This window comes from Salvelinus namaycush, chromosome 19 (genome assembly GCF_016432855.1).
Source record: "Salvelinus namaycush isolate Seneca chromosome 19, SaNama_1.0, whole genome shotgun sequence".
NCBI lineage: Eukaryota > Metazoa > Chordata > Actinopteri > Salmoniformes > Salmonidae > Salvelinus > Salvelinus namaycush.
The window spans coordinates 40,045,707-40,058,943 of NC_052325.1; the positions used below are offsets into that span (position 1 = coordinate 40,045,707).

The window sequence follows — 13,237 nt, forward strand, 5'->3', positions numbered from 1 at the left end:
ATATAATGGCTCCTTGTATTGTCTAAAGTATCCTATTCAGGGATTTTTTTCTTGAATGTAAGTCTCATGAATGAGAATTTGTTGAACATAGGCTATAATGTTTTCCTTACATGCATGTTTTGCAATACAGATATGAGATTACTGAAAATGAATACATTTCAAATTCAAATATCATAGGTGACCGCCTAACTAGGTGGCTGGTGTGAGAATATGCGCAGAGGAAATGATGTTGTAATGGTCCTCTAATTACAGTGAGTTGCAAGGCTACTTCCTCCTAGGAATTGTCGTAGCGTAGCTACACACCATAAAAATATCGAGTGTGGAACACCAAAGCTTATGGAACGCTGGCCAAGTTACTGACCGCAACTTTCTATTACTTTGGATTATGAACGTTCGTTAAATTGTAATATTGTATCAAAGTCGAAGGGCAATGTCGGCTGAAACTGGAATGTTGCTTTTGAAGGAATCAAAACAAATAGGCTATTTTCGGTGAATTTTCGGGAGATGGCAGACTAGCCTGACTTGTGCTTTTAGCACATTAGGTTACGTCTGTGCGTCCTCAACGCACTTAGTAAGTTTTACATGTAAGGTAAGTTATTTGTTTTTATATTTGTATATTTTATTTGGAATATGTAGCTACCTGTAGAGAGTCGTAGGCGTAGCCTATTCTTTGGATTTGCGCGGATCCTAAATAGTACAAACGTAACCTGTAGCATAGCTACAGCCTTAGTTTTCCCGATGGGAAAGTCAGTGGATGGCACTTTCAAGTCTCTCTCACAAACTTTAGGTTAACCAGAAAATGTTAATTTCTCTCTTTGAAATACTAGGCCCATAAACGGTCTTTTAGGCCACCTTGTTTTTTTTTAACCTGGAGAGAAACAAATAATGTTCTGGAGGATAGCATTTTTGTTGTTTTTTCCAATAGATGGGATTGCCACAATAACCTAATAACCCAAACTCCCCTTACTAACTATGCAGAAATCGCTTCGCCAATTCCTGGTTACAAAAATATATATAATGGTAAGCATAATTTCACTTTGTCACAAAACAATTAAGTATAACAAACAAGTATAGTGTAGAAATATATTTTCCATAACTAAAAATATTGTATTTTCAACTGTTTGTAGCTGGTGTACAAAACCGAAAGTAAAAGAGCATATACGAAACTTAAGAACGGGAAGCATAGAACATATCCACCCAATTAAATAATGTAATGGCAAGATCTAGATAGTAGGCTACATTTGGATTTGTTTATAATGCAGTCAATCAGCAGCAGAAACGGTATCAACGTATATTCCCCACCCCTGTTTCAGTAAAAGGCTGAGGGATGGGGTTGGAGTAATGTAACAAATCTCAAATTTATAGACAGCTATGGATGCAAGGACTGACCATCGATGATACCAACATTATAGTTTTAACCATGTTCTGTGGCTATATAGTGTTTGTTTACATTTAGTTTTCTACAAACATGGGAGTAAAACAAGTTTCTATTTTGGTTTCTTAAGGTGTAGGACAATTGAACTAAGCTCATGAGACAAGTTTTATTCTTCAAGAATCAATGGGTGCATATCATTAATTTATTAGACCAAAAATGGATGTAGCAATTGCTGATTGCCCCTTTAACTTCTTATGGCTGCAACTTTTTATGCTCAGGGGTTAGTCATTTGTAGGTGCAAAATTACACCCGGTTTTCATGTTGTTAGTGTGCCTTTGTCATGTAGACTTTGTTGGGAGCACCACTTCTTGATTGTGTCGCTCCATCAATCCCATGCTGGGCAATAAGCATCACAATGTTCCTGTAGCCAGAGAGGGGGAAGACACTATACATACTTCCCGACATTGGGGAAAATTTGTATTTATCCCAGATTTTACCAGGTACATTGACTGAGAACACCCACCTTCTCATTTACATCAATGACCTGGGGAATAGTTACGGGGGGGATGAATGAGCCAATTGGAAGCTGGGGATGATTAGGTGGTCATGATGGTATGATTTGGGAATTTAGCCAGGACACCGGGATTAACAACCCTACTTTTTAAGATAAGTACCTTGGGATCTTTAGGTACCACCGGGAGTCAGGTCACCTGTTTAACGTCCCATCCGAAAGACAATCCCATTCGAAAAACATTGATTGGTACCTGATAGTTCACGGTTCACTTCTTTGTGTGCTTTAATTTAAAAGAGGACCAAAGAAGAGCATGCACAGACAACACACTAAGGACTTTTGGCCTCACTTGGGCTACATTACATAATATTAACACTTCTGTTGCATCATATTGATATGTATGTCCCTTCTACATAACACGTACAAGTCATTGGTATCACCATTTAGAGGTTCTGCTCTTTTCAATAAACTTCTCAAAGCTGTTATACGCTCACATTGTCAGTTATTGGCTGTGAATGTCAATCAGTTGTCCCTTAGTCGCTTTAATGGATTCTAGTTGATGAAACAAATCATGTCCTTACATCCCATTGGCGTCAGTGTCTCTCCAGTGTGTCATAAAGAATCCAAGGTTAGCCTCCATTCTCAAATGAGTCAAGAGTTCATGATGATGATGTTGTGTAAAATGCTCAGCTGTCTAAGGTGACTAAGTTACGGTGGCAACTGTGTGAGATCATCGGGATGTGTCGAGGCAGGCATGCCTCGCAGCTCGCCTTGATCCTTGAAAGTAGTGTCTTTTTGAAGCAGATAATTGACGGCCCTACTGTTGACATTATCACATGTGAACGATGTGTGAATTTGCTTATGAAATCGACTACTAGACAGTTTGTAATACACAAAGGAATGTTGATCACTTGTCACTTATTTTATTGGTATCAATATTGAAGGGAATCTGTAGCTCTGACCAGTCTATAAAACAGTGGTAGAAATTGTGCATGTACACTGAAGAAAAATATAAATGCAACATGTAAAGCGTTAGTCCTATGTTTCATGAGCTGAAATAAAAGATCACAGAAATGTTCCATACGCACAAAAAGCTTATTTCTCTCAAATTCTGTGCACAAATTTGTTTCACTGTTAGTCAGCGTTTAAGCCTTTGTCAAGATAATCCATCCACCTGACAGATGTGGCATATCAAGAAGCTGATTAAACAGCATGATCATTACACAGGTGCACTTTGTGCTGGGGACGATAAAATATCCGCTCTAAGCACCGATGTCTCAAGTTTTGAGGGAGCGTGCAATTGTCATGACTGCAGGAATGTCCACCAGAGCTGTTGCCAGAGAATTCAATGTTCCTTAGAGAATTTGGCAGTATGTCCAACCACCCTCAGAACCGCAGACCACGTGTAACCACGCTAGCCCAGGACTAGCGTGAGGGGAGGGGGAGCGGGGTGCTGAGGAGTATTTCCGCACGTAATAAAGCCCTTTTGTGAGGAAAAACTCATTCTGATTGGCTGGGCCTGGCTCCCAGTTGGGCCTGCGACCCTGCCCAGTCATGTGAAATCCATAGATTAGGGCCTAGTGAACTTATTTCAATTGACTGATTTCTTTATATGAAATGTAACTCAGTAAAATCTTTGACATTTTTGCATGTTGCGTTTTATGTTTTTGTTCAGTATAATTGATGGAATTTGCTTTGATGAAAGTTGTTCAGAATAGTAGAGCTGTGCTGGATGTTTGTACCTACTATTGGAGCTGTATGAGTGAGTGAGTGATTAGTGATCTGGAGAGTGTCTCGCTAGTTTAGCTGATTCCTTGCCTCTTCACTGAGGTCATGCTGCCTTTGTGGGCGCCTGGTGAGCTCAGTGACTCGTGTCCTGGAGTCTGCTGATAAGCGGTCAGATAGCGGGACGTCAGTCTGGACGGAGACACTGGTCAGACCCAAGGGTCGCTCAGGGCTCCTGCTCTATTCAACTGAGGTGAAGGGTCTGACTTGATCTTGCCTGCTCACCCATAACGCCCTGATTAGCGCTCTTTCTCCAGTGTCCTTCCTGACAATGTAATCATTGTGCTTTGGCCCAATGACACTGTGGTGAATGTTGGGAAAATCTCTGGTAGGCTGCTCAGAAATGTAGCACTCCTATTGTTTTTCATGAAGATGTTAATTTAAAGTTGTCACAGTTAACGAATCCGCTTAAAGCAGTGGAACAGGTTTACTAAAGCTCTTTTGATGGTGGAACAAAACGTATTGCTGTAATGATATTGTGCCAATGTGATTCTGGATATTACCATGTTTCTCTTATTACAGCTCCATAATGATTTTTCAAACTTTTACAATTTTAATTGTGGACGTTTATCTACTAGATCAGGGTTTCCCAAAATTGGTCCCGGGGCCCCCCTTGCGTGCACGTTTTGGTTTCATCAAGCTTTGATGATTTGAATTGACTAGTGCTAGGGCAAAAACCAAAACGTGCACCCAGGGGGGGCCCCAGGACCGAGGTTGGGGAAACCCTGTACTCGAAGATAGCAGATTACACTGTGAATCTCTCGATGCTGTTTGAGTCATGCACGGTTTACCTACTGGGCTGAGTGCAACCAGCAGTGTTCTATTTTCTGATCAAGGCCATTTAAACACCAAGTGTTCATGTCGGGTTAGTGGGTTCAACATAACTCGTTTCTGACACAACATGCTGTTTTAAACCAATTTCTAATTCTCTCCCATAATCATTACTTCCACATGACATGGTATCCACTTTCAATCGGAGCAGATGTGCTGGCCTTTCCTCCCCAGATCCATTCTGCAGCTGCTCTTTCAGAGCACCGTAAAGTGCATCATTTGCCCACAGAGGCCTGAACAGTTCAGAAAACAGAGGCGAAAGAGAGAGTAGGGGAAACAGTCCTCCGACAGCAATCATTTCTCTGTACACAGTCATTTGGCTGTCAGAAACAGCAGGCAGTATAGACTGGAACATTTATGAGAGAAAAGCAGAGAGAGAAGAGCTTGCCTTGCTCTGTGAGAGAGAGAGAGCCATGACTAGCCTGCGGGAGGATAAGGTTACACACACTGTCATTAACAACAGACTGCGCCGTCCACAGAGACACAGAGCTTCAAGTCTGAGCAGGAGTCTGGGGCTGGCTCAGGCGCAGTGGTGTAGGTAGATCTGTCTCAAATCAGCCTGGGAGGGTAAGAGAAGAGGTGTGTGTGTAACTGTGTGTGTTTGGTTGGTTGCATCCCTGTGTGTATGAATGTGTGTGTGTGTGGGAGGGAGGGACGGAGAAAGGGAGAGAGAGAGAGTGGGAGCGGGGGGGGTGGGGGGGGGGGGCGGCAGGACTTGGCAGAGACTCCAGCAACGGAGCAGCAATCTCTTTAAGGACCCATCAGCTGCGAGGCTGGCGCTGCTGACCATGTGTGCCCGGCGCTGACATGCGAGTAAGTTGTGCTTTTAATTTTCTATTTGGATTAGCAGTAGACCTGACAGTTGTGGAGGCGGTGGGGATGCGGAGGAACACAGCATATTGGTCGCTTGGCCTGTTTCACCCTTGTGTCCACTGCTTTTTAGGACATGGCCTCTTGTCTGCATGTTATTTTTAGTCGAAATCCTTGAGCCTTTAATAATCATAAGCCTTGTGCAGCCGAAACATATTAGGATGAGTGTAACCTAGTCGTCTGGGGCCTGGCGGGCTCTGCAGCCTCGGCTCAGTGCGAGACAGGAAGTCAGACAGAGAATGACTGTGCCCCAGCCAGACTTTAGTCCTACTTCTGTGTGTGTCTGCTCCTGCTGCCGGGTGCCTCTCCTTTGGTGGCTCTCCAGTGGGTTATTGATTTCTGTTTCTATTCTCTGTGCAAATGTGGGTGAAAAGCAAATGGAGACGGGAGTCTGCCGTCTGCGCAGACTAGAGCAGACACAGATCCGCAGTGTTCCTGGCTCCTCGCTCTCCCATTACCCCGAGACTGCACTGGAGACAGTCTGCAATACACATTTTATGAGCGCTTCACTCGCTTCAGTGCTCTTATTGCTCAGCTGTTAGGGGGGAAGTTATGGCTCTGTTTGGTTTCTCTGCCCCTCCTTGCTCCCCATTCCTGGGCTTTGGAGTGGATGTAGAATACTAATAGAATTAAAGCTGCAATATGTTTTTTTTTGGGTGATCCAACCAAATTTACATTGATCTGTCATTCTCATTGAAAGCAAGTCTAAGAAGCGGTAGATCTGTTCTATGTGCGCTATTTCTATGTTTCCCGTACTTCCGTTTTATTTTTGTGTTTTGTACACCAGCTGAAAATACAATAACCTTGGTTATGGAAACTGTATTTCAGTGGTTTAGATGTTTGTTTTGTCATAAACTGAAATTAGGAGAACTATTAGAATTTTACAACCAGAAAATAGCTGAGCGATTTTTGCATAGTGTGCCTTTTTTTAAAGGATTAAAATTGCAGGTTCAATTCCCTAACATGCTGTCTACACCGTCCACGCCATCGAGCACATGTTGATTTTTATCCATCCGCGCCAGACGCGATCATGACACGCAGGTTAATATATCAAATCCAACTGTGAACATGCTACATTATATTACAGTATATTAATTTGTCGAATCGCATGAAACATTCTTGGACTTTTAAAGATCGCTAGCTGTTGCAAGCTAGTTTGTCCTGGGAGATGAACATTGGGTTGTTATTTTACTTGACATGCATATTGTCCTCTTTTTAGCTGGTTCTTTGTAGAAGTTTGACCCGGAGTCTAGGGTGTCCACCCACTCTACCCCGAGGGGGTGAGGATGCGCATTGGTTGATGAAATGTCAGTTCCGTATGTTAAACATTTTACTAAGACAAATATTGATTATTCATGTTCTAAATAGTTCAGTGGGGTATTTCTCTAACATTTCATTAACAGTTTATCCAGAAAGTCAAATTTGGGTTACCTAATACATCCGATAATGATCACCAAGCTCTGTTGACAGAACGGTGCAACCTTTGGAGACTTTTGTGGTGGTCATCTTCAAAGTAGTTTCTGCGGGTAGCCATTTTCAGTCACCTCCTTGTCTGAAGGACATGTGGATAAAGAGCATAATGTCAAGCCCTGCATGTTTTTTTTCAAAATTCTCATGGGATGTAGGCCTACATTGAACACCACACATTGGCTGACCCTATAGGCTGAATGATAGAACAGCTATTTCCATGTTAAAATGTTATGGAATGCATTTTCTCCATTGTTTTTGATGGTAGGCCACTCTGATAGGTCTATATTATGATAAAATAGCCACTGTTATAACAGAGGGTACGGCCTCGGTGTTCACAGTAAACGTGCGCTGGAAGTTGTACAGAATGTTCACAACTTTCAAGTTTTGTGCTCAGCAGACCTGAAATTTTCTCAGTGCTCAGCCTAACTGACACGAACGAACCTGTGCAATTTTTGGACCACTTTTTTCCCCCTCTAGCTTCCGTTGATTTAGTCAGCCTAATTTTGGCCATCCTACAAGGGTTAAAAACTCCAATAACTTTTGAACGGATTATGATAGAGACATGAAGTTTGGACCATTGTTTTTCTTAGATTATCTACATAATTAACATATTTTAAATATGCATTGTTGATTGGACACCCTCCCGAGTCATACAAAATTGTGTTTCTCCACTCTGACTATTCATCCACCATTTAAAAAGGGAAACCTAGTTAGTTTTTAGTTGTCTTTAAGTTCAAGTTCAAGTTGCCTTGTTTGTTTTTTCAAGCATCCACGTGGGTTTGTAACCACCTGATATCCAATAAGGAGGGGATTTGCAGCGCGTGGAGCATCTCAAATAGAACTAAGTTCTATTTTAGTTCTTGGCTACGCAGACACTCGTTCACGCGTGCAAGCGGTGGGGGTGAAATGATTGACGTGTATGCGTACATTTGTTATGTGACGCTCACTCGCATCATGGCCGGCGTGTAATTGAGCAGTGACCTCTGTTTGATCGATCCCTTGATATGTTTGATTGTACCTTTTTTTTCATTTACTTTCATTAAGGATTCCTTCATTTAGATGACTTAAGGATTCCCTTATTTAAGTAAAGTCTGTGTTTGGAACGTTTTAAATGAGCCGTGTTAGAGGGAGGCCTATACGTACGATTTTGTGATCTATCCTAATACCTACGGTATGTAACGAGCCGGTGGTAGAAGATAAAACCAAGGCAGACATTTTTGGCATGGTGTGTAAATACTCAAAGTATCATATTACACGAGTTTGAGAAAACCCTAGCCTCTCTTCTGTAAACAAATATGTTTCCCGGATTTACGTCTCAAGACTAACATTAGTTACACTCGCTAATATCAAACGTGTGTTTGATGTGCTGTGCTGCAGTTCAACTTGGACATCCTTGTCTGTTCCGTGATGCTGTTATGTGTCTCTCCATGGCTTTGTGAGGAAGCTAGGTTAAACCTCCGATGGAGGCCGAGCACAAAATATTTTAGAAAGTAAATAGACCCCGAATCTGCCACTCTCACATGTCATGACATTATGTTCCCAAATGATTAAAACCCCATAACCAAGACAAGATAACAGGGATCTACAGTGCCACCATTTGACTTGCAAATGTGCCTAAATATTTTGCTGTGTGACCTGGAATTTCAATTTAGGAGCACTTGGGCGCCTAGAAAAATGAAGGATTCTTGTTTTATTAGCAAAAATATTTTTCTTTGTGCTCCTACATTTTTGTGTGCACCTTTTTTCAGCTTAGGCGCACGCGCACATGACCCTTGTAGGAAGAAAAAAAGGGTCAGCGTAGAGCCCTGGGTAATGCTATTGAACAGTGCCACTTTTGTGTGCTTCAAGATCACTGAGAGAGGAGATCCATCAGATCAACTATAATGTCCTGTCACCTATCCTCTGTAATTGAAGGAGCAATTGACTATCAGAAATAGCAGGTCATTAAGCTTCCATTGACAGGAGGGTGTGACTGAGGGTCCAGCTGCAGTAATGCTGTGTGGTACTCAGCCAGTGTGGGAAGACTCAGGCTGACAGGTAGACATGGGGTGTTTGTGTGTGTGTGTGGCTGGGGGGACTGGTCTTGTTAAGCCCACTCAACGGCGAAGCTCACTTTCTGCCACAGGACATAAAATCAATAGAAACATATTGAAATTCCCTCTGCTTGGTGATGTCGCCTACGATTCTTCTTGTTGCTTCCATACTGTAATTTTAGAGTCTTTTAATAAGAGGTTTCTCCTCTCGTAGCCCACACTTGATCTTTGTCCTCGGCGAGCCCAATGTGACCAATCAGGTCTGACAGTGGAGAAGAGGTGGTACAAATCAAGGTGCTATTGGAGGGCCCTGACGCTCCAGCACACTGATCTTTGTCAGAGGGCAATCGGAGGGAGAATGTTTGTGCATTCCACTTTCTGCAAACATTGCTAAAGGTCATAAAGACGGTGTTTGAATTGGCCGTGGCGAGTGTTGTGATGGTGGTCCTACAATGAACTCCGCAGTGCCATGGTGACTGCTGCCGGGTGCAACATGCTGACTTCTTGTCTTGAATGTCTTCTCGAAGCCATAAACTTTGTTCTTGACGTCTCTGTAGCACAGAGCACTTTATTTAATTGTTCTGGAAGTCTTGTTGCTTGGGGTTTTAGAACATTTTAGAGCTTCTGTGGTGGTGCAGTCGTTAATTGTTTTCTTTCTTGCTCTCGCGTCTCACCTGTGCAACGTGTTAGAGGTTGAGGCTGAAAATGGATGGAATTGAAACACTTGCTGTAGCAATCTGTTTCCCATCTCCTCACTCCCAATGTAATTTCAAAGTGAACAAGGTTGTCTGACCACATCAGTAGTCCCTGCCAACACCATCCCAGGGTATCATGACATGTCCGATAGGAAATCAAACTTCATTTATTTAACCTTTATTTAACTAGGCCAGTCAGTTAAGAACAAATTCTTATTTACAATGACGGCCTATGAACAATGGGTTAACTTCCTTGTTCAGGGGCAGAACGACAGATTTGTACCTTGTCAGCTCGGGGATTCGATCTTGCAATCTTTCGGTTACTAGCCCAACGTTCTAACCACTAATTTTACTTAGTGACGAGTAGGTCATCTGAGGCAAAATGGTTGTTCAAGTCTGACAGTTTTCAGGAGGGTCTCTCTGGGCGTTGTCCAAGCCAAAATGATGGGAAAAATCGTACTGCTGAAAGAAAATACATCTTTTGTCTCTGATTTCAAATGATCTAGTACATGGGCCCCTGTGTGTATGTGTATCAGAAATTACCCTTTCTTGCACCATATCCTGGAACCAAACCTGCTGCGCTCGCTCGCCTCTTACCAGGACAGGAGTGTCAGTATTGTGATTTTACAAGAAAAGGGCCATTTTGTATTCGATTACATTCCTTACATTGTGAGAGAGTCGGCCGCTGAGTTGAAGTCCTAGAGAGAGAAAGGAACGATAGCTCCGGCAGGGCCAGAATGAACTGAATGGGGGACTGTAGGGTCCTGGGGGCCACGGAGGGCTGCCTGTGGGCTTTTCACTTTATCTCTTTTAAGCTCCCATTTGATGAGGCCCCTGGCAAGGGTGGAGCAGGACTTCCATAGGTTAATGAGTTTTTCAGATTTAGTGTGATTATGGCAACCCCCAGTTGTTAGCCGTCTAGCACGCTGTAATTAACTATCATGGCCGAGTTGTTTTCAGTCCCGGAATTATTTGTGACTGTTTGCTCTGTAAAAGCTAATCTGTCCATTTTTTATTTTTTTATTTTTTGTTGTAGGATGACACGTTCTTGAAGTGCGATGTCCCTAAATGTAAAAAATGTGGCATAAATTCGTGATTAAAATTATTTTTTTAATTGCAAGCTGAATGCTGAAAGAATGTTGATTAGCCGTTGGATGAGTTGAACAGCATTGCCTGGGTGCGACAGAAGTCGTTCTTGATTTTAAGCACTACACTTCCAGTTAACAGGAGCATTTCTCTGCTGCTCAAATGGAAGCAAGGAAATTTTTCCCCCTGCTCATAGTACACTAATAATAAACAAATCTAAAAACATCCTGTGTGTGTTGAAGTTGTAACATTTTCAATTTGAATGGGCAATGGGTGTTTGTATGGCATTCTGCATGTCACAACCAGTCGTGGGCTGCCGTCTGTTGTGCAGTTATGAGATGCCGTTTCCCCAAATAATCTATAGTATTTATATTTGTTGTAGCTGCACCTGTCTAACCAAGGCTATTTTTGGTTCTCTCTCTTTCAGAGTTTCCAGACAGGTCTTGTAAACAACCAAATAAACACTGCAATCCTATGTCAGCTTGACTTTATTCATTCTGATTCACTTGGCTGTTTGGCTGCAAGCAGAGGCTGCCCCTTTGAATGAGGTGGCGAGTGTTTTTGATCCGATATGCTGTGCTAGTCTGCTGTGTGAATGCCAGGTGAGCTTGCGGAGGGCTAATTCGCCCTCAGCGCTGTCTGTGTCACACCCACGCTCACCTCGGAGCGGGCCATCTCCATCTCTCTGGTGTCGTACTCCTTGCTGAGTGGGACGGGACATGTGATGAGAGGCATGGGCTCTGGAGCGGGCCAGACCTGGTCGGCTCTGCCCAGCTCTCCCTCCCTGCGGCTCCCCTGGCGCTGGGGCTATTTGTGCCATGGTAACTATGCCAGCTCAGACACAGATTCTACCTCCTGTCTCCCAGCTCGGCAGCACGATGACTCAGCAGCTCCTGCTAGGGCTCCCAGGCCCATTCAGCGTCACACACACACACTGGGTCTGGGAGGACCACACATCTCACATCAGACAAAATATAAGGTTCTACACTGCATCGCACCAATCGTTACCTGAGCACGATCTAAGCATATCGCAACCAAACATGATTGAATCATGACAGTTGGGTGAAAGAGGACGAATCCATCCAAATATCTGGTGTGTGCAAGTGACTCAACAGTCAACACTGAAATGTTCATTTTGATGCAAATGTGAGCTTTTGAAGGAGCAGGGACTGTGAATCGTTTCAGGATCGTTTTAGAGAGAGGAGGAGGACTGCATGAAACCTGATTCTTTTTCATACTGCCTCAACCACAACTTGTCCAAATTTTTGTTTGTTCCCACTTGGTCCTCAGACAACATCTCAGCAAAGCCTTTCCACTGCCAACACCACGCCTTCAAATCCTCTGCTTATGAACTTTAGTGGCCGATCGGTATTTGATCTCCCTCTTATGTATTTATCCTTCCCTTGGCTGACTGTATTACAGGGATACTAGATACTAGCCCAAGATACACAGAAAATGGCAACCAACGAGAACTGCCTGACCTCCCTCCCTGAGACTGGGGGAGGGGGGGGGGGGAGTTCTTGAAGGGGTGAATGCCCCTGTCAGGATGTCAGCCCCTGTCAGGATGTCAGCTCTGTGAACTCACTGTGGCCAGGGGACTGCCAGAGAATTCAATATGCAGGGACAGAGGGAGCATAATCACAGCCCAGCACAGGCACACAACTCTGGGGGAAAAAACCTACCGCTCTCTATGCTCCGCGCAACGTATGCTGCTGGCCTTGTTTCTCTCTCTCTCTCTCTCTCTCTCTCTCTCTCTCTCTCTCTCGTCTCCAATATCAGGAGGAGCACATGTTAATCCCTCAACACAAATACTGCATCAGATCTGCCTCTGCCTTGCATGACCCGGTTTGTTATTCAACACAGGCATTGCTGCTCGCTGTCCTCGCAAGATGACGATAGGGTTTTGCCTTTTTGATATGCTGCAAAAGTTAGGCTATCCTTCAACCAAATAGAATGTGGTCGCATTCTCGTCTTTGTGTGAAGGCAGACTGCAGACGGGCAGTGATTTAAAAAAATATCAATTTTTTATTTTTTTTAAAGGCTAGTGATTGAGCAGATGAAGTGGCTGAGGTTCACTGGGCAGATAATTGAGGTGATATATTGATGGATATTAGGTGTCTGGAAGACAGCTTCCTGTATCAGGGTGTTGAGATCTGTGTCATGCTATGCATCCCTATATGCAGCTGCACTGTGAGATCTGTGTCATGCTATGCATCCCTATATGCAGCTGCACTGTGAGATCTGTGTCATGCTATGCATCCCTATATGCAGCTGCACTGAGATCTGTGTCATGCTATGCATCCCTATATGCAGCTGCACTGTGAGATCTGTGTCATGCTATGCATCCCTATATGCAGCTGCACTGTGAGATCTGTGTCATGCTATGCATCCCTATATGCAGCTGCACTGTGTTTGTTCTCACCTCAACTAGGGTTGCAGAATTCTAATAACTTTCTCCAAAATTCCCGCAATCAGGAGGGAATATGCACGACATCAGAATCCTCCAACAAGGATTTTTTGGAAAACCTGGGAATTTTGGAAACATTACCGTAATTTAGCTACCTTAACCAAACTATGCTGT

General features: G+C 43.4%; 1 protein-coding gene across 2 annotated transcripts in view; it reads left to right on the forward strand.

Annotated features, from left to right (window-relative positions):
• The first annotated feature begins 274 nt into the window (after window positions 1-274).
• The window catches only part of LOC120064417 (activin receptor type-1-like), a 33,667-nt gene continuing 20,704 nt past the window's right edge, over window positions 275-13,237 (forward strand). The window contains exon 1 of one of the 2 annotated variants that reach the window (XM_039014988.1): window positions 275-589. The gene's annotated coding sequence lies outside the window, so the exon portion shown is untranslated. The remainder of the gene's footprint in view (window positions 590-13,237) is intronic. The other variant, XM_039014989.1, reaches the window with a different exon arrangement.